General features: G+C 34.7%; 1 long non-coding RNA gene across 3 annotated transcripts; it reads right to left on the reverse strand.

The window, feature by feature from the left end:
• Positions 1–2,035: 2,035 nt before the first annotated feature.
• On the reverse strand, positions 2,036–15,960 carry LOC129889161 (uncharacterized). 3 transcript variants are annotated; one of them, XR_008766821.1, is made up of 4 exons: positions 15,371–15,946; positions 13,583–13,649; positions 6,881–6,944; positions 2,036–2,271 (listed from the first exon to the last, which is right to left on the reverse strand). It is a non-coding gene; the product is annotated as an uncharacterized LOC129889161 (long non-coding RNA). The 3 variants fall into 3 exon arrangements; XR_008766820.1 differs by lacking the exon at positions 2,036–2,271 and adding an exon at positions 2,278–3,478 and having other exon boundaries at positions 3,950–6,944; positions 13,583–14,620; positions 15,371–15,960; XR_008766819.1 differs by lacking the exon at positions 2,036–2,271 and adding an exon at positions 2,278–3,478 and having other exon boundaries at positions 3,950–6,944; positions 15,371–15,959.
• Between the last annotated feature and the right edge of the window lie 6,317 nt (positions 15,961–22,277).

Genomic DNA, 22,277 nt, shown 5'->3' on the forward strand with positions numbered 1-22,277 from the left:
AGACCATCATTTGCAATGTAAGAGTATGAAAAAATACATACACGGCTTTCTCTCTTCTGTTCTCCTCTTTTTTTACTTTCTCCTTCTTATTTTGCCAAGTTAATTTATTTTATAACAAAAACTACTTTTGTTGCTATTCAAAAGCATTTTACTTATTGGCTAAATAATTTTTTTTAAAATTATTTTTAGACTCGAAAAAACTTAGGCCAAGCATGCTCTTAATCATCCAAAATTAATACTAAGTTCATACTTAGGGGTGTGTTAGTAGGGTTATTTTCAATTTTTTCATATTTGGTTGGTTAAAATATTTTCTCTAAGAAAACAAGTTCTTAAAATGAGGAAAATAATTTTCATTTAAAAAGAAAATAAATTTTATAAGTGACATTATAAATTTATTGTCTCATTTCTTCCCACCCAATTCCCTCAACTCACATACCTTGATCATCCCACCCCCACTTCCCACTCCCATAGTTTTTGCTAAATTATAGATATTTTTAAAATATTTTTTTTCCTTATTTATCAAACACAAAAAAAAAATACACCTTATGTCCAAAAAAATATTTTCCCCATACCAAACACACCCTTAATATATATTTTTTTAAAAAAAAGATTGGCGATTCAAGGAATACCTCTTGTTTACTCTCTTAAAATCATGATCAAATCTCTGTCTATATTGGTGATGAAGAGAATTGACAATTTTTTTCGCGTATATTTTGGTTTCGTTTGGACATGATTTTTAAATCGGATTAATTTAACGTTGAAGTTTTATTTGAAAATGCAATTTAAATTTTTCAAATTGCATTGTTTTTTCATAACATGAAATTTCCATAAATTGTGAAAACGATTAAAAATTTTTCAATTCTTATACAATCTTATCAAATGAACACATCATAGTTTATAAACAAGATAACATGATACAATGACACATTAATAAACCATGTATCTCCATGTTCCTTTTATAGATAATTGTTTGCTATTACAATCTCCTAAAGACATAAAATTTATAAAGATTCACTAGTCAATAATAGTGGTATGAGTTATTATTTAATATAATTCTTTCAAATGGTACATAAAATTTCTTCACGCCGATCATGAGTATTCTTTTTGCAAAATTAAAAACAATAGGTCTTTTTTATTTTTTATAAAATATAAATTTGTGGATCAAATTTTACATTTAAATTTTTTAAAATCTCAAATTATGCTTTTTAAAATTTAAAATCATGATCTCAAATTCCATATCCAAATGCCTATCTTAATTGTATGAGCATCGATCGATTAATCATTGAAGGGATTACTATTCATGTAGAGATTGAAGGAAAAATATTGTCCGCAATTAATTTATTTTTAAAATGGTCCAAAGAAGAAGCAACATGATAGGACTCCACAATTTATGGGAAAAATTGGGGGGTGGGGATGATAATTTTTGCAGAGAAACTGCTCCTCTACAGCCATATCTAGATCTTTTTGTTATTGTATTTATTTTTTCGTTCTTTTATGAAATTTTAAATTCTCCTTTTAACTCAATTCTGTGTTGGAATTTCTTCATATAGAATCACATTATAATTCAAGTTTTAATAAATTAGTAGATGTAATCAAATATTAGATGTATTGGATTATATTAATACTATCAAATATTAGGTGTATTGGATAATATTAATACTATTAGAGTTATGTTATTTGGTGGAATTAAAACTTAACCATACACTTGAGATTTAGGAAATTGATTATAGAACTTGGTGAGTTTTTGGGTCTAGGCTAGATATATAGTAATATAGATGTCTATGTACTCTACTGCTTACGAATATTTTATATTTGATAGATTAGGAACTTTCTGAGTCATTGAAGAAAGGAAAAATATTAGTGAATTAACTTGCTTGACTTCGGTTCTTCGGTTGAGGTAGGTTATGATTTATTCTTGTCACGATCTGAATTCGGGTATGATGACACTTGTCCAATCCCACCGGAACAAGTTAGTCTAAACCTAATCAACTACGAAAAATAATGCAGAAACAGTTAAAATAGATAGACATATGTATATAAAAATGAAAGTCTTAGTCAACAACAATACCCCAAAAACTGATTGTCACATGTACAAGCCTCTAATACAACGAAGATGAAAATAAGTACAAGCCTCAATGTCTTTGTTACTAGAATAGAACAAAGCATAATAAAAAGAGTTAAGGGAGATCGCCCGCATCGAACAACTACCTATCAAGTCTCCTTACAAAACCTCGGATGAAGGAATGAAAATTGAATCATTGTTTGGGATCCCTACACGAGTGTAGATAGCAAGGAGTGAGTATCAAACAATACAGTACTCAACAAGGCAACTAACAAAACAGAGTAAATCAAAAAGACACTAGAACTCCTTTCATCCCAACCGAATCTCCTCAACTACACTATGCACAAAAATTAGCTCAATCTATACTACACAGTTAATACAACACATAGATCAACAATAGCTTGTCAAAATCACCCAATAAGCCACATCAGTATCAAATATATCAATCAAAAAGTCACAAGGGGCATATACACAACTTCATGATGACATATAAGATGTAATGCAATGCAATTTGATGTCATATAAATGTGATGCATGTTTGTCCTAGTAATACACATCCGTTGTATAACAAATCGAAACCCATAGGGGACGCACAAGGACCATGTATCCGCCGGAACCATTTCCCATCTATGTGATGTCACATAAATGTGATGCATGTTTGTCCTATAACAGACCAAACCCATGAGGGCCGCACAAGGACCATGTATTCTCCGGGACTATTTCCCATCGGCATCGCAAAACCATTTTCCCTCAGCATATATATCTATCACCAAAACCATTTTCCATCGACATCGTCAGAACCATTTCTCATCGGCATAAGTACCAATCAGGTCTCATCACACTATTCCAGAACTAATGCAAATAAGTATGTTCACACAAATAATGAGAGAATGATAGTATCCACAATCACAATGTATTTCACATAAATGCAATTCACATCACTCTATCAACGGGATATCAACATCTGCAATTATATTATTTACATCATTATAAGTCATTAAATCTCTATTTTGTTACCTTTTTATCACAATTATTGATCAATCAGTGAGAAAGTATTTTCAAGTCAATTTCCATAATCAACAATGAGAAAATGACAATTTCATCAAGTTCACAATCACATTTAGGCTATCATAGCATTTCATCAAGTTCATGTCAAGTTCAAGTCAAGAGGTACACGTTTCCTATCACAAACATAGCGCACATAATCTTTTATTAACCCAATCTTTCATTAAGTAAAATTTACATTATTATCACTCCAAACCTTGTTTCCATTACTCCCCAACACACATACCCGAAAGCAAGTTCAAGTAATTTATAAGATTTATGAGGTTTTATAAGTTTACTTGCCTTAGTCAATAATCGACCAATCAAGTATTTTGGTCTTTTCCTTCCGAATAGCCTCCAACTCACCACATTCTAATCAAATAATGATTCAAAATTAAAAATAAGTCTAACGACACCAAAAAACAAAATTTGGGAAAAAGTGTCAAAGCGGCTCAAAAATCTAATTTCGGAAATAGGGTCTAAATCTAGAAATTTTTATAGTAAAATGTTCTTTGAAGTATTTGGAACTCTTTGACAAAATCCATTTCGAAAAAGGATTTGTATTCAACTCATAAACATCAAGTTATCAAACTCAAGTTCTTAAACAAAAAAACCCCAATTTTGAAATCCAAAACCACTGATTTTTATGTTAAAGATGACTTATAATCGATGGATTATGAAGATTATGGGTTAAAATCACTTGCCCAAAAAAATACCACAAAATTCCTCTTGATTTTGCCTCCCACGAGCTCCTAAATCACAAAAATAAAGGAATATTGCGTAATTCCTGAACTTGGAGAATTAACACTATTCAGGGGTATATTACCCTTAGCAAAAACTTACTCTGCGAATGCGGTAGCAGACTCAGTCTCACTCTACAAATGTGATCATTATCCCCGTGAATGTGATCGCTATCCCGTGAATATGATTGCTATCCCACGAACGCAGCCTAGGTCCCGCAAACGCAGAGAAGGAAGTCTCAGACACCAGAATTAACAAAACACTTAAGGCAAAAAGACACGGAATAGACCCTTGGGATTCGTTCAGAAATTCGTGCACATAAACCATTTATGCTACCATACTAAATTTGATATTCTGGACTCAATGGAACCATCAGAATTCAAATTCGAGGTCTCTTTGTCCCAGAACCCAATAAGTCGCAATGAAACTAACTTAAAGCCTCAAAATATAAAATGAAGCTCAGGACCTCTAAAAATTTCAAGACCATTCCTAGACCTAAAATCATCCGACAAATCCAATGTAGCTGTCAAAATTTTATCCCGAGCATTGAAACTCCGAATATTGATGAAAGTCAACTCTTTGATCAAAAAATCAAGAATTTCCAACTTAGAACCTCAAATCCACGTTATAACTTCAAATATAATTTCGCCAACTTTCTTAGACCAAATTTCACATTTTGGAGCTAATAAAATCGACAGAATTCCATTTTGAAACTCGTAACTCTGGTTGGTATCAAAAATTACTTTTAAACACTTTAAGCCTTTAAAATCTCAAAACTTCTAAAAACCTAACGTTTTAAGGAATTTCATAAAACCAACACCGAATACTGATCAAACATGACTCGGGGCAACTATTGGGCGGGGTTAAATGATCATTTTAGAAAGATTTCCAAAAATGAGCTTCATGGTCATTACATCATCCACCACTAAAAACCATGTTCTTCCTCAAACATAAAGTAAAGGAAGGTACTTGAAGCTTCGAAAATCTAGGGATATCGAGTATGCATGTTTTCCTTTGACTCCTAAGTTGCCTCTCTAACTAAACGGCTCCTCCACTACACCTTCACTGATGTAATCTCCTTGGTCCTAAACTTATGGAGCTGCATATCCAGAATGGCTATGGGCTCCTCCTCAAATGTCAAATCTAGACCTAACTCTACCGAATTAAGGGAGATCACATGGGACTCGTCCGAAACATACTTTCGAAGCATAAAAATATGAAAAATAGAATGTACCGTTAATAAGCTAAGTTGTAATGCCAATCTATAAGTCACCTCTTTCTCTCGCCCCAAAATCTCAAATGGGCTAATGAACCTCGGGCTAAGCTTGTCCTTCTTTCCAAACCACATCACTCCCTTTATGTGCCACACTCGGAGCCAAACATGATCACCCTTCTCCAATGGTCAAACTCTCTTGTTTACATAGCTCTTTTGCGTACTCTGGATTGTCATGAGTCTACCATGAATCATACAAACCTTCTCCATGGCATCCCTAAGAAACTCCGTGTCTAAAGAGTCTATCCCTAAGCAAGTCCGTGTCTAAAGAGTCTATCTCAACTGAATCAAACCAACCAATGAGAGATTGACACCACCTACCATACAACGCCTCGAATGGAGCTATATGAATACTAGAGTGATAATTGTTATGTTAGAAAAACTCTTCTAGGGGCAAATGTTGATCCCACCTAGCACCAAAATCAATGGCACAGTCTCAAAGCATATGAATCATCCTCTCGAACTGGCCATATCTCTGTGGGTGAAAAGTGATACTCATATCAAGTCTAGTACTCAAACCATATTGTAATGCCCTCTATAAGAGCGAAGTAAAAAAAAACTCGATTAGCAACAATAGACACAAGCACCTCATGAAGCCAAATAATTTGACTAATACAAAACTAGGCTAGCTTCTATGTCGTATACTTCACCCGAATTGGAATGAAATGGGCAGACTTGGTCAGTCTGTCAACAACTACCCAAATGGAATCATAACCAACCACAGTGGTAGGAAAACCCACAACAAAGTACATGGTGATCCGCTCCCATTTCCATGTAGGAATATACATCCTCTAGGTCACACCTCCAGAACGTTGGTGCTCATACTTGACCTATTAATATGTCACACACTTGGGCACAAATTATGTGATGTCCCTCTCCATCCCACACTATTAGTAGTATTAGCTCAGGTCATGATACATCTTTGTTACACCTGGTGAATAGAATATCGAAAATAATGAGCCTCCTCTAGAATCAATCTGATCAAGTCACCCACCTTGGGCATACAAATACTACCCTCGATCCTCAAAACACCATCTGAATCAATTCTAGCCTGCTTGGCTTCATATCTCAATACCTTGTCTTGAATGAGGCATAACTTCTAATCATCAAACTATTGCTCCCAAATTTTCTCTACTAATAGAGAGTAAGCCTCAATGAAAAAAATAAAACCTCCACTCTCCTCAAAAACCCACAAACGGATGAAGTTATTGGTTAACCTCTGAACATCCCTAGCCAAGGGTCTCCTATCAACATTAATCGTGGAGAGACTCCATATACTAGGAGCCTTCCTACTCAAAGTATCGACCACCACACTGGCTTTCCCCGAATGATGTAAGATAGTCATGCCATAGTCCTTTAGTAACTATAGTCATCTATGCTGTCTCAAATTCAGATCCTTATGACTAAAAATGTACTAAAGACACCATTGATCGGTGATGTCACGACTCAACCTAGGGCCTAATTGTAACAAGGCGATCAAAACCCCGAAGGGGCTCCAACCAAGCCTCTTGTACATATCATAAGCATACATAAGGTAAAGTAAAAACAGAAATATCATAAGAGAGTCTAAATCATGAATAGAAATTTAAGAGCGACACATGACAACATAGACTCGAAATATTTGTCCAACTAGATGCCTCTACTCATGAATATGGACGGGCTAAGACATGTACCTAGCTCACCCTCAATATAAAACATAGAAAAAGTCTTTGAAAATAATGACTAACTCGATAACTAGTCCCTGATGAATGAGGACTCACCACAACCGCTTAATAGGAAAGCTTAACTAGCCACGTAGATGAGTGTGATCTTCAACCTCAATCCCTATATTATGAGACAATGTAGGAAAAAGTATGTATTAGTATATTAGAATGTACTAAGTATGTGGGCGTGACATTAAACATAAATCATGGAGTGCAATGGTAAAGTAAATCACATGATAAGATGACATAAGTAAAGTAATGAGAAAATCATATTGACCCAAGCATTCAAAATCATAATTTAAAATCATAGCATACACAAGAGATCATACATATGTGGGATAGGAATCATAACCAATAATAAGATCATGCGAGCTATAACATGGAATCCCGTTGTCTCCCCATACAACGAAGAAAAAGGAGAATCTACTTGCCAAGGTAGACTCTACCCCGCTAGGCGGGTCATACATATGCTATATGTGGGTCCACTAGCTAGGACATGAAGGCAATCCAATGGTGGCACGTAGTTATGAGACAAGAGACTTTATATAAGGACCCTGTACATCGAGTCCCTACCTCAAGTCCATATTCGGTGCTAAGTCAAATTCCACAGAATACTTACATAGCATAGAAATCAAAATTTCATATATCATAGTCATGATCATATGTTTGAAATCATGGAGTATCTCATTTTCATAACATACTTATAATGTGAGAATTGTCCTTTCATCATTACAATCATACTTACATAGACATAATTCATACTTGGAGATTTATGATCATAGCTTATACTTGAAATTAGGGTAAGAAATGAATGCATGATCAATTGACTTGAAAACATGCATGATCATAAACTATATATCATCCCATACATAATTTGTGTAGATAGTATCATTAGAAAGTATAATTAAAAATACTCAAATTTACATCATGAACCCTAGAAATCAAAATAGGAGTATTCATGGAAAATCTCTTTAATTTAATGCAATAACCATCAATTTATATCAAAATAGACTCATAATCATAATTTGAATCAAAATTCATGCAATAGGAGTAGAGATCATAAAACCCATAAAATATTATACTTTAATTTAATAGAAGACTTGAGAAATTAAATGGGCTTCATGGATGAAAGGATCCATGAATCAATACCCACATACCTTAAGTGAGAACTTCCAATTGGGCTTGGTGCTTTAGTTTTAAAAAGCCCTGTAAATGCTCTGCTTGGGTCCTTTTGACTTCCGCATAGAATGGGGATTCTTCTCTGTCCCCACACAAGCTTTCCAAGACCTGGCATAGAGCCGGGTGATTGAATTCAAAGGGTTCAAAACACCAATTAATTTGGAAGAACTTGAGAGTTTTGATGGAGAGCTTGAGTGAATTTACTTGAAGTCTTCAATGAAGCCTTTGAGAGTCTTTTGTAGAGAGAGAAATATTTGAGTAGTGAATTGTAGAAGAATGAATAAAATTAGGGATATATGTTAATTTATAGAGTTGAATTAGGTCCTAAAAACGTGTAGGTTCATTAGCTAGCAATTTGGGAAAAGTCTAAAATGCCCTTACTAAAAATTAATTTCGGCCATGAAAAATCATCGCCAGGTCCACGACGCGGACTTGTCGCGCACGTTACTATTTTGCACAATTCCTTCGAAAATCTATCTTTCGATATACGGATCCTAAAAATCCACCAAAACTATTTTTCCGCAGGTTTTGACCCCCTGATCGATATTCCAAACTCAGATTTTCCAAAAAGATTAAGGATAATGCATTACATGAGCGGCCTAATCCCAAGGCATTCTTAAGGCACTTGTGAGCATTTTTTAGGGATGTAACAGGTGAATACCTCGCAATGCATACCATACAAGTAATGACACCATAACTTCAACATAAACACCACCGCCGTTAACCCCAAATTGTGAGTAGGGTAATTCTTCTCATGAACCTTCAACTGTCCAGAAGCATAGGCAACCACCTTCCCTTTGTACATCACAAATCCACCTAAATAAACTTTAGAGGTATCATAATATATGGTGAAGTCCACACCCTCCTTGGGTAAAGTCATAATAGGAGCTAAAGTTAATAAAGTCTTAAGCTTTTGAAACCTTGCTTCACACTCATCAGACCAATGGAAATCTACTATCTTCTGAGTCAGTCTAGTCAAACAAGCTAAAATAGTAGAGAATCCCTGCATAAAGCATCTATAACAGCTAACCAATCCCATAAAACTCCAAATCTCGATAGAGAAAGTAGGCTTAGTGTCACAACTCAGACTAGGGCCTAGTCATAAAACGGTGATCGAAACTCCTAAGGGCTCCAACTAAGCCTCTTAACATATCATTAAACATACATAAGGTAAAGTAAATGTGGAAATAACATAGGAAGAGACAAAATCATGAATCAAAAGGGATGTAAACTTGACAACATAGATTCTTCAACATATGTCCAACAATGCTTTACTACTTAAGATGGACGGGGACTAAGACATGTCCCTAGCTCACCCTCAATACAAAAAAATCAAAGTCTTTAGAAAGGAAACAACTCATAACTAGTCCTCGATAGATGAGGACTCACCAAAGCTCCACTGATGTGGAAACTTTACTAGCCATGTGAGCATGACATGCAATATAAATCATGAGATGCCATGATCAAAATAACGTACATGATGAAAGGGAATGGGTAAAGTCATGAGAAAACCATAATGATCAAAGCATTTAAAAGACATGGTTGAAATCATAAAGGAAGTATACATATGTGGGATAGAACCATAACTGACAATAAGACCATGCAAGCTATAATACGGAATCCTGGTGTCTCCCCATACAATAGAAGAAAGGGGAATCTACTTGCCAAGGTAGACTCTACCCCGCTAGGCGGGTCATATACATATGCTATATGTGGATCCACTAGCTATACCAAAAGAAAATCCTACGGTAGCACATAGTTTTGAGACAAAAAACTTTGTATAAAGACCTCGTAAGTCGAGCTCCCACCTCAAGTAATCATTCGCTACTAATTCAAATCCCACGAAATACATAACATAGTAATCATGTTTGACATATAATCATATACTTGTTCATAAACTTTATAATTCATAGATTATCTCATTTTCATGTCATATTTGGAATGTGAATATAAGCCTTTCAACATTACAATATCATACTTGCATAATTTATGTCATTAGGTTTCTAGGTCACCAATTAAGAATTCTAAGTCACCTTTCTTCATAACCTGTACATAATTATAATCCATAATCATAATTCATACTTGAAGTTAGAGTAAAACTCACATACATGTCAAACATGATCATAGTCAGTTTGGATGAAAACCATGAGAATACTTTGAAATAATTAAACTTCATAATCATACTTCATGTAAATCATCATTGAATATAGCTTTAGCTTGAAATCATGCAGTTAATGTAGAAAAATACTTATAATGATTGTTGATAACCAATAAAAACATAATTGAAACAGTCCAATGTAATTCACCAACTTAGGGTTACAAACCAATTGAAATTCATGAGATTTTGAGTAAACAACTTGGGACTCCATGGATGAATGGAGACCATGGATCAATCCCCATATACCTTGAATGAAATTGAACTTGAAATTGAGAAAGAAGACTTGTTCTTGAAGAAACTCTAGCCAAAACTTTGAAGAAGATGAAGATCTCTTGAGGAACCTTGGGAGAGAATTTTTAAAAGTTATCTTAGAGTTTATGAGAGAAAAGAATAGACTTAGGAGTATTTAAGACAATTACATAAGTCCTAAAAACGTCCTCATACATTATTGAAAGAATAGGGAAATGACTGAACTACCCTTCATTTAACTTAAGACAGGACTTCACGGAGTACCCATCATGGTCCATGATACTCACCATGGCCTGTGGTGGTGTCCATGAAGTTAGACTTGATCTTGAAATCTTGGGATTGCAAGGGAAGGGTTTCAGAACTTCCTCCATAGAGACCTTCACGGCCCGTGGAGGTCATCATGGTTTGTGAAGCATGGGCATGGTGCAAGAACTGCAGGAGGTCTGCAAGAGTGACCAACACGCATTACGGTCCGTGAAGTGTAACATGGCCCATGGTGGTCAAGCATGGTCTCTACCTTTGAGAATTTTCTGAGGGCCTTAGGGGATGGGTCACCACGGAGGATACCGTGACTCGTGGTGATCACCACGGACTGTGGTCCCTTCCCTAAATGACTGAGTCTCAGAATCACCACCACGGTGGCTCACCACGAGACATGGTGCTGACTACGGCCCGTGATGGCCTTCGTGTTCATCATCTAGTACCAAAAGTTGCATTTTTCTAGGATTTTATCTTTGTTCTTCATTTTCTGACTTTCCAACTTCTGGGGTGTTACATCAAGTCCAGCCTCTAACTACCTCAATTTGGGCCAGATCCACTCTAATCCCCTCTTTGGACACCACGTGTCTTAGACATGCCATAGAATCAATCCAAAACTCACACTTGGAGAACTTTGCATATAACTTCTACTATCTCAATTTCTGAAGTGCCAACCTCTAATGACAAGCATGATCCTCCTCGATATTAGAATACACCAAGATATGATCAATGAAAAGTCTAAATACAGATGAAACACTCATTTCATCAACTCTATGAATGCCATTGGGGCGTTAGTCAGCCCAAAAGACATAACCAGAAACTCATAATGGCCATTATGGGTCCAAAAAGCTATATTGGGAATATCCAATGGCCTAATCCTCAGTTGATGGTAACCAGACCTCAAGTCAATCTAAGAGAACAAAGTTGCTCCCTAAAGTTGATCAAACAAATCATTAGTATGAGGAAGAGGATATTTGTTCTTGACAGTCACCTTGTTCAACTGTCTATAATCAATATACATCCTCATAGACCCATCCTTCTTCTTCACAAATAGAACTGATGCACCCCAAGGTGACACACTAGGGAGAATAAACCCTTTACTCAACAAATCTGCAATTGATCCTTCAAATCCTTCAACTCAACCACATCCATGTGATAAGGTAGACTAGAAATGGGCTTAGTGCACAGTTCCAAATCAATTGCAAAGTCAATGTCCCTATCCAGAGGAACACTAGGAAGGTCAGAAGGGAATACATCAACAAGCTCCTTAACCATGGGAATAGATTCCGTAGGAAGAGACTCAACGCTAGTATCCCAAATAAAGGCCAAATAAGACATACACCCCTTATCAATTAATCTTTGGGAACAAATATAAGAGATGACCTTACTAAGATAAGAACCACTAGTACCCTTCCACTCGATCCTTGGGACACCAGGTATCACTAAGGTAATAGTCTTAGCATAAAAATCAAGAATAGCATGATAAGGAGAAAGCCAATCCATTCCTAATATCACATCAACATCTAACATCCCCAAAATAATCACGTCTACCCAAGTATCATACCCGGCTATCGAAACAAGACAAAATCGATATACTTGATCCACCACTAAGGGCTCAGCCATGGAGGTAGAAACATGAATAGGCACATACATACGATCACAAGTCAAATCAAATCTAAATGCAAACTAGCAGAATCATGCCTTATACTCAGGAATGGACATACCACTCTGGGTTAAACCTTTAAATCTTAACCTGCTCTCCTCATGCACACTTCATGGAATAAATAATCCTCAAATGCACTGGCAAATGTATCCCGCTCTACTAGAGGGTATCCCACTGATCTAGACCTTTTATTCTCCATTACTCCCTAATTGAACTAAAGAGATGGAGTGCAGCAAAACGAATACCTTGGGCATTAACCATACTCACTGCCTTAAGTATCTAGTGGCACAACATCAAGAACTCATGAGAATCCTTTCTCCTACCACCCTAAAACTGGGGTGGTTTCATCTTCTGAAACCTCTCATAACACTATCAGGAGTAAATCATACACCGGCAACTAGTGCAAAAAACTATGATGGTTGGCCCACCTGATCATAAACTATCAGGACCCAATGCTTCTCTAGGGTCTGAGAACCCTCGGGTGTACTAATCACACCCATACTCTATGTGAAGCCCTCAAGTGCACCCAACACTTGTAACAGAGTAGCCTAAAGCAATGGAGCAGTAGCAATCTCTAAAGGGACTTGGTTCTCTCTAACATCAATATATGGCTCAGGAGAAGCCTCCCTACCTCATCCTCTAACTGGTTCCACTCCTTTAAAATATAGCTCGGACCTTACCCCTACTCCTAGCTAGGGTCTCAATAACTGCCTTGGGGACTGCCTCTTCTCTACTAATAGTTGAAGTTATGGTTCTCGGTATCTTCCAAAACAACACGCAATACTCACCACTAGCGATAACAACCTTGCACGATAAAATAGAATGAATAAAGGAAGTTTTCTAACAGTCTTTATAGCCTCTTGAAGATAAGTACAAACATTTTTATACCGATCCTCGAAACTCTACTTAAACTTGATTTATACACATGAGACATATGAACCTGAGGCTCTAATATTATTTTGTCACGACCCAAACTGGGTATGATGGCACTAGTTCAATCCCACCAAAACAGGTCATCCTAAACCCAATCAACTATGGAAAATAATGCAGAAGCAGTTAAAATAGATAGACATATGTATATAAAAGAAAAAAAGCCTTAGTCAATTACAATACCCCAAAGACTGGTTGTCACATTACAAGTCTCTAATACAATAAAAATAAAAATAAGTACAAGTCTCAATGTCTTTGTCACTCAAATAGAACAAAGCATAATAAAAAGTGACAAGGGAGATCGTTAGAATCGAACAATTACCTTTCAAGTCTCCTCGTCAAGCCTCAGATGAAGGAATAAATACTAAATCATTGTCTGAGATCGAAACCTACACAAGTGTAGATAATAAGGAGTGAGTATCAAATAACACGGTACTCAGCAAGCCAACTAACAAAATAGAGTAAATCTAATAGACACTAGAACTTCTTTCATTCCACTAGAACTTCTTTCATTCCAACCGAACCTCCTCAACTATAACCTGTACAAAAATCAGCCTAATCTATACTACACAACTCATATAGCACATAGATCAATAATAGTTCATCAGCATCACCGAATAAGTCACACAATATTAAATATATCAAGCACAGAGTCACAAGGGGCATACACACAACTTCATGATGACAGATAAAATGTAATGCAATATAATGTGATGTCACGTAAAGTAATGCATGTATGTCCTAATGATACACATCTATTGTATAACAGATCGGAACCTATGGGTACCACACAAAGACCATATATCCATCGAAACTATTTTCCATCGACACCGCCGAAACCATTTCCCATCGGCATAAGTATCAATCGCCAAAATCATTTCCCATACGCATCGTTGGAACCATTTTCCATCCGTGTTGACATCCAAATACAGAGCAACATCGTGGGAAACATAAAAAAATCAATTTAATAGTCTTAAAAAGAATTTTAATGATAAATTTTAAATTTTAAGGAATTGCCACCTAATTTTAGGATAATTAGAAAACCAATAAATTAACAAAATAGCCTACGAAACTATTAGATTCTAGGTAAGGAGTTCAAGTTATCCCAAAGGAAAGGTATTAGCTCCCTTCAAAATCCACAACTGTGGGTTCGACTGAACTCATTTATTTTTAAATTGAGGATGAAATAAATAACACACAAATATAAACATGAAATATACGTAGAGAATAAAATAAAGCAATAATATGAGAAATGGCCTGATATTTGCCTACGTCAATAATATATATAATAATGAAATAAAAAGGATTATTCAAATTTTATTCGAACAACTTCCTCGGAATGCAACTCTGGGTTAGATACCTATAAAGATAATTAGTAAAGTGTTAGTAATGAATAAATATAAATAAAAATGAAAAGAATTAGTAACTCAAAAATAAAACTCGTCTTATGAATATGAGAGGCCTTGAAAATCGACGATAATTTCTTCATCGACCATTTTTAATGTATAATATGTATGAACCTAAACTAAATTTCCGTCTTTTAAAATGGTTTGCCTCAAAAACTAACGGAGAAATTTTTTCATTGGCCAATTTCAATATAAAACTCATCCAACAAGTAAGAAATATGAAACCAAAATGCCTAATAAAGAAAAAATAACTTGGAATGAACATTAATAATTCAAACCAAATCAAAAATGTAAAATCAATAATTATTACATGGGATTAACTATCTCAAAAACTTTAAAATAATAATAATATAAAATAAGGCAGTCTAAATAAAACATGACAGTGAAATAGTATTCAAATAGCAAGTAAGAAATTTTAGCAAAAATGAAAAGTGTAAAATAAACGTAAAAATATTAAAGGTGTAAAAAAATAATCAATCATAACCAAAGTATACGGAGTAATTTTTAAACAAAACATTCACATAACAAAAATATAAAAACATAATATAAAATTCATCACGAAACAATGAACTCAATCAAACAAAATTAATAAAATAACTCAAGTTTCTACAACTAGAATTTGGGGAAAAATATATGAAACTTAGTGTTTAGCATTTTCGGTCAAAATATGTATGAATTAAGAACAATAATAAAAAATCAAATACCTATTCATCAAAGAAGAGAGGAGCAGTGGTGGTGTTAAGATCCATTAGCTTCGTTCGCCGAAGCTTGGAGTTGAATGGTAGAGGTGCATTGATTTCTATTAGATCTAGTTGGTTTGTGGTTTGTCGGTGCAAGATTTGAGCTCGCCGGCTCGCTAATGGAATTGTTGGTGTGGTTGGATGAAGAAGAAAGGAATGGGATCTGGGGTTTGGTTGTTGTTCGGAGAAACGGGAAAAGGGAAACACTTTCGCCGGAGTTTTGTGGTTTGCTCGGTGGTTGTTTTTGAGCTTGGATGGGTTTGAGTTTTGTTGGGGGAGAGAAACAGTGGTTTGTGAGCAGTGTTCTATTCGGAGGGTTGTTCTTGCTCGCGAGCTCAGAGTTCGATCTTCGATTTGCTCATTTAGAGCTTGTAGATTGCTGAAAATGGCATTACAGTGGCGGGGTTGTCGAAGATCAGTGAAGAGCCATGAGGTTTTGGGTGGGGGACAGCTTCCTGTTTTTTAGAAGAATGAGAAAGAGTGAAAAAAATTAGGGTTTTCCATTTTGGAATTTTACCCCACTAACACTAAAATTATACCATCACCCCCTCTTTTGATGTCAAATAAAAGGGTTATAAAGAAAAATCATCTTACAAACTATGGGCTCAAAAATATGGGCCCAAGACTATGAGCTAATTAAATATTTAAATAATTTAATATTTATCTTTGTTTTGATATATTTTTACATTGTACTAAAAATGATAAAATAAATATAAAACAAATATAATTGATAACATGTAAAAAATGCAATTTAATGAAAAATAATGATTTAACAAAGTAAGAAAATATTCAAAAATTTAATCGACTGTGACAAAATATTAATAATTAAAATTAACTAAATTTCAAAATAAACTAATGAAAGATCCAAATATTTTAAAAAATAAGAATAATTATCGATAAATTATGCTAAAATTGAAGAAAAATATATTTTCAACTATTTAAAGAATAAAAACTTAAAAATATTTAATTTATAAAAATCAGGCCAAAACTAGGGGTCAACAACTATCACTTTCTTTGGATAGGATCGATGAAAATATCATTGACAAAGAAAATTGACACATTTAATTTTAGCCGAATATATTACCTTCAGATAAGGGTGTGGGTTGATTGGAAGCACCATTTTGTGTTGCGTCCTTATTGATGTAGCTCACACTTGTAATTAAATTGAGAATGCATCCTCTTGGATGTTCTCAAAAAAAATTCATCTTCTTTACATGTTTTTATGAATACGTTGTTGGTATGTTGCTTCAAAGTCATTCTTACTTCAAAATTCATGTATATCGACAACCTTCGTCTGATTATTGAAGAGTGGTGTGAGTCCGTTGAAAGGACATACAATACCCATCAACAGGATATGAGTGTTGTGGCAAAATAATTATCACTACTGATAGAACAAATATGAATCCATTTGTAGGACATTTGACAAAATGAATGTGTGTCTGTTGGTAGGACACATGAGAATAATCCATAGGTAGGATACAAAAGCATATCCAACGATAGGATGAATGAAGATGATCCATCGATAGGATACAAATGTATGTCTATTGGTAGGACAAATAAACATATATCGGTAGGATGATGTTGAATGTCTATTGGTAGGACGAATGAAGATGATCCATCAGTAGGATATTTCGATAAAATAACTATTTGTCCATCGATAGGAAGAATGAAGATCCATCGATAGAGTGATGTTGCATATCCATTGGTAGGATGAACAAAGATGATCCATCGGTAGGATATTTTGGCAAAATAATTGTTTTTCCATCTATAGGATGAATGGAAATCTATTGGAAGGACACTTTGCAAAATAAATGCTTGTCCATCAATAGGATGAATGCGAAATCCATTGATAGGATACTTTGCAAAATAAATGCTTCTCCATCGATAAGATGAATGAGAAATCCATTTGTAGAATACTTTGAAAAATAAATGCTCCATCTTTAAGATGAATGAAAAATCCATTGGTAGAATACTTTGCGAAATAAATGCTTGTTCATTGATAGGATGAATGAGAAATCCATTGGTAGGATACTTTGACAAAATAAATGTATGCCCATCAGTACAACACATAAAGATCTATTGATAGGATAATTGGCGAATTAAATGCTTGTCGATCGGTGAGATAAATAAAGATCCATTGATAGGAAATATGTTAATCCATCGGTAGGGTATATGTTGATCCATTAATAGGATGATGATAATATTCCTTCGTAAGAAAAATGATCCATTGATAGGATAATACTTCTCCATCGGTAGGATGATGATGATATTCCATCGAAAGGAAAATAATTCATTGATAGGATAATATTGCTCCATCGGTAGGATGATGATATTCCATCGAAAGAATAATGATCCATTCGTAGGATAATATTGCTCCATCGGTAGGATAATGATCCATTGATAGCATTCTCCGTCGATAGGATGATGATGATGATATTCCATTGAAAGAATAATGATCCATTGGTAGGATAATGTTGCTCCATCGATAGGATAATGATCCATTGGTGGGATAATGCTGCTCCATTGGTAGGATAATATGCTGCTCCATCGGTAGGATAATGATCCATTGGTAGGATAATATGTTGCTCCATCGATAGAATAATTATCCATTGTAGGATAATATGCTGCTCCATCGGTAGAATACTAATGTGGCTTTAATAGCCTTCGCACATTATCATAGCTTGTATCAATGTGACTGATGAATATCCTTCAAATGCCCATGTCTCATTAATTTATGGCATGACAATAGATATTTTGGCAAGTTGCGCTTCAAATATTCTCTGATATTTGAAGCGTCTTACCTATGCCCTTCAGACATTTATAATGCTGAAAAATACTGATGTTTCTCTTCGATGAGATCATCATACAATGACCCTTTCGATAAATAAAAATGTATTGAGTTGATAACAATCTACCTATAATAAAATGGATGTATCGCTGATTGTCCACTGTAACGAGGTGGATAAATCGTTGATTGTCCATTGTAACAAAATGGATGTCTCGATGATTGTCCACTGTAATGGGGTGGATAACTCGCATTCTGAATTTCTGTTTGCTCCATTCTAGCGATTCTGGGAATTTTGAAGTTGACTTTGAACTTCAGGCAATGCTGAAGATCATTTGAAGTTGAATTCAAACTTCTGGCGATGCTGGAGATCTTTCGAAGTTGACTATCAAACTTTTGACAGTACTTGATAGAATTTTTGAGGTCTTTCTCAAAAATTTTGTCTCAATTAGATCTTTTGGCAAATCTTAAGTAGTTGATAAAAAAAATTGATATTCTTGGGGAATATTTGAGATCTTCTCAAAAATTTTGTCCAGTTGCATATACTGACATAATCTCCAATCTTGACTTGTTGGAGATAGTATCTTCTTGTAAATTTTTTAAATCTTCTCAAAAATTCTATCTCAGTTTTCATTGTAAGGAAAGAATAAAAATCTTATGGAGAATATGATCGAGCCGTTATGGTGCCTACATATCCTCCTGGTGCAGGAACCTGATCAAGTGTAGTTCCAATACTGTTGATGATGAATATTGCAAAGTCTAAGACAAGATCATCAGTAGACACAGTGTAATATGAGCATAGAAAAATAGTATTCCTTTTAATATTTACATCTTAAAAACAAAAGATATTCCACACTTTTGGAACGGACGACCCAATAAAGTAAAATAGATGTCTCACAACGACAGGAGTAACCTGATGTAACATTTTTTTAGAACAGACAACCTAATTTCAAAAGGGAAAATGCAATAATCGTCAAAAATCGCTTTAAAAACCCATTGTTTTTTTTTTTGAAAAAATAAAGAATGTAAAGAAATAGTCAAATCTTGACCACAATTGACACCTACAGTTTGGATTGCATAGAAATTTCTCTCATTTCTTATCTTCTAACTGAGATTGACTTCGAGGTAATTCCTATAGATTCAAGTGGTAACTTAAACATACTTAAGTATTGAAAAGATTTGTTCATCTTGTTTCAAACAAAGATTTAAAATCATACTAATCCTCATATTTCAAGTGCCCTCACTACAAAGAAAGTCCTTTTCTCACACATATATGAAGTGTATGATTTAAGGACATTTTGCAAGTGCACTCACTCTCAAAAGAATATTCAACACATGCAACTGTGATACCATATGCTTGGCTCTCTTGTAAGTCTCCATTAATGTGAGAAAATTTGGAATGAGATCATGTAGGGCTTGTTATTGGCTTGTAATGTATGCTTAGGGACGAGTAGAATATTCATTTGGGATAAAAGTGACTTAGTCCCTCCTTGAGCGTCACACTAAATTTGTTCTTTTGATGATTGATATACGTTTGGCGCCTGATCCTCTTTGTTATTCATTTCTTTGATTTCTACTTTTTTTGAGTACTTATTCAATGAAGCATTCCCTTTTTCAACCATTTTCTTTTGTTTCGACTTCTTTTGAGTCCTTCTTTGAAGGAATTTTTTCTCTTTTCCCCCTTCTTTTTGAAGTTTCTCCTCTTTTGTTGGAGTATTTACCTTGTTTTTTTTCATTGACCTTGTAGGGATATTTTTGTCTTTTCTTATTTCTTTCAACTTTTTTTCTCCAGAAGTCTTCCTTGCTTTGTTAATTTTAAAGACTTCACATCTTTTGTCTTTAACAATTTCAAAGTTGGATCTTCTTCTATAATGTACATGTCTTTGGTGCGCTCAAGAAGGTTGGAACAAAAGAAGGATAGTGCATGTAAACACTTAGAAATATAATAGATAAGGTGTGGTTTTCCAAAGAAAAGGCTACAGACTCAAATTAGGGAAAACTAGCAATTAATGTTATTTGTTAGGCTTTGAAAGTCACAATTGGGTTAAAAAAGGCCTACAATCTTTTTTCAAATCAAACATTATTCAGGATTTTACCTCAACGAACATTCAGGCTAAATTCTAGATCAATAGTGCAATGCAATTGAATTTTAATCTAAAGTTCACCATACAATGCACATGAAGCCATGGAGTTGATTTTATTCTTAATTTGAATGCCTACAAGAGAATATTAAAATATCACAAAAATACAAATGAGAGGTACCAAAAGAATATATGGTTTACCACAAAGTCAATCCTTTCATCATACGGAATATTTTACATGCTCCAAACTGTATTCATCCCAATCAAGAAGATATAATTCTTAAAATATGTACACAACTTTTTTTTGATTGAAAAAAGAATACCGAACTCAAGAAGTGCTGCATATGTATCTCACCGAGATGAGAATCAGATGTGTATAATTCTTGCAGATATGACATAAATATGCATTCAAAAATTAATGTGTTCTTGAAAGAAAGAAATCAAAAGAATAACAAATTGATATGTCGTATTGAGAGGTAGACTATCAAATAAAAAATGCCAAACAAAATTCCTCTGTTTTTTTAAGCACAGTCGAATCCGAAAAGCGATACCTGTGTATCACACTAGATGATGAGAATCAGACTCACATAGTTCGTGCAGATATGGCATAAAATAATTCAAAGGTATAAACAAACTTGAAATGATACTCGTAGGTAACATCCACTGAATATTTGTGTCAAATTATTTTGTATCCTCTCAACTATCGGTGAGGTCATCTATCTTCGCATTTTTTGCTTCTCAAAAATATTTCTGAAGACTGTGTATTGATATGGCCTCCCAATTTTTGACCACAACCACATGTTGTTGTATTCTTTTTGAATGTCTCTTGGGATTGTGTTCTTCAACTGTCCACATGAATCATATATTGTTATAACCATCCTTGACTATCATCGAGGATGATTTTCCTATAAACACATGAGAAATGCGTGAAAGCGGGGCCAATATGAAAAAATAAATAACAGAATAGAGGAGTGCGAACGTATAGTTAAAGAGTCCCCTAATTTGTCTTTTTGACTGGATATTAGTGTCATGTTAAATTCGAAGACTAAAATTTTGTGGGTTATCTTGTGTCTTGCTGCTCCAGAAGAACAGTGACTTCCAAGTACATTTCTGACTTAGTAGAGATGTTGGGGTTTCAGTCTTTGAGATGTGAGCAAGTTAAATTTCGAACATAAATTAACCTTTTTCTGAAAAAGAAGAATAACTCAAAAAGTAGAAGTGTTAATTCGTGTGCCTATGAGGCTCTAAAAAATTGAGAAAGAATAGACTAGCATGTCTCCAAAATAGCAACATATTCACACAAAACAATTATATCACATAATACACAAATAATTATTGTGTGTCATAAATAGATATGCGATCTTTTTATGCCAAGGGTAGGCCTAGCGATTTGAAGAATGTATAACGCCATTTGAAATGTTCTATTATCCCTAAAACCCATATTTATATAAGCTTTATGAATAAACTGAATGGGGATACATAATGGGAAAAAAGAAATACAGATAATCAATCCCACGCAGTGGTAAAATCTTAAACCAAGCCTTCATGGCAGGTCCTTCGTTCTTAACTTCTTGAAATCTCTAAACACCAACACCTTTTCGAATAGAATAGCAACTTATGAAGATCCTCCATCAACTAAAATAAACTCCCAACTCCGAGTGATAATGTTTCGCCAAATGACATATCCAACCTTCTAATTTAAGCACATAAGTATGATCGTCCATTTAGGTCAAGGGTTGTTTTGGACTCAAGGTGGTCCTTCTAATAGGCTCAAAACGGCTTGGGTGTTGGGTCAACCTAGATCAATGTGCTAAAAGGATTTGGCTTCTGCTCTACGCTAGGTAGACTAGAGTGGGCTTTTGAAAAGAAACTGGTTACCCAAGTTGGACAAACTGTGGGGTGAATATAATAAACAATGTTGGAACCCATTTATTACTTCAAGAAGTAAATGATTATTTTCTGAAGGAACAGCCACGGATAACCACGTAACAGTCCTAAGTCCTAA

The sequence above is a fragment of the Solanum dulcamara genome, chromosome 5 (genome assembly GCF_947179165.1).
Source record: "Solanum dulcamara chromosome 5, daSolDulc1.2, whole genome shotgun sequence".
In the NCBI taxonomy this organism is placed as follows: Eukaryota; Viridiplantae; Streptophyta; class Magnoliopsida; order Solanales; family Solanaceae; genus Solanum; species Solanum dulcamara.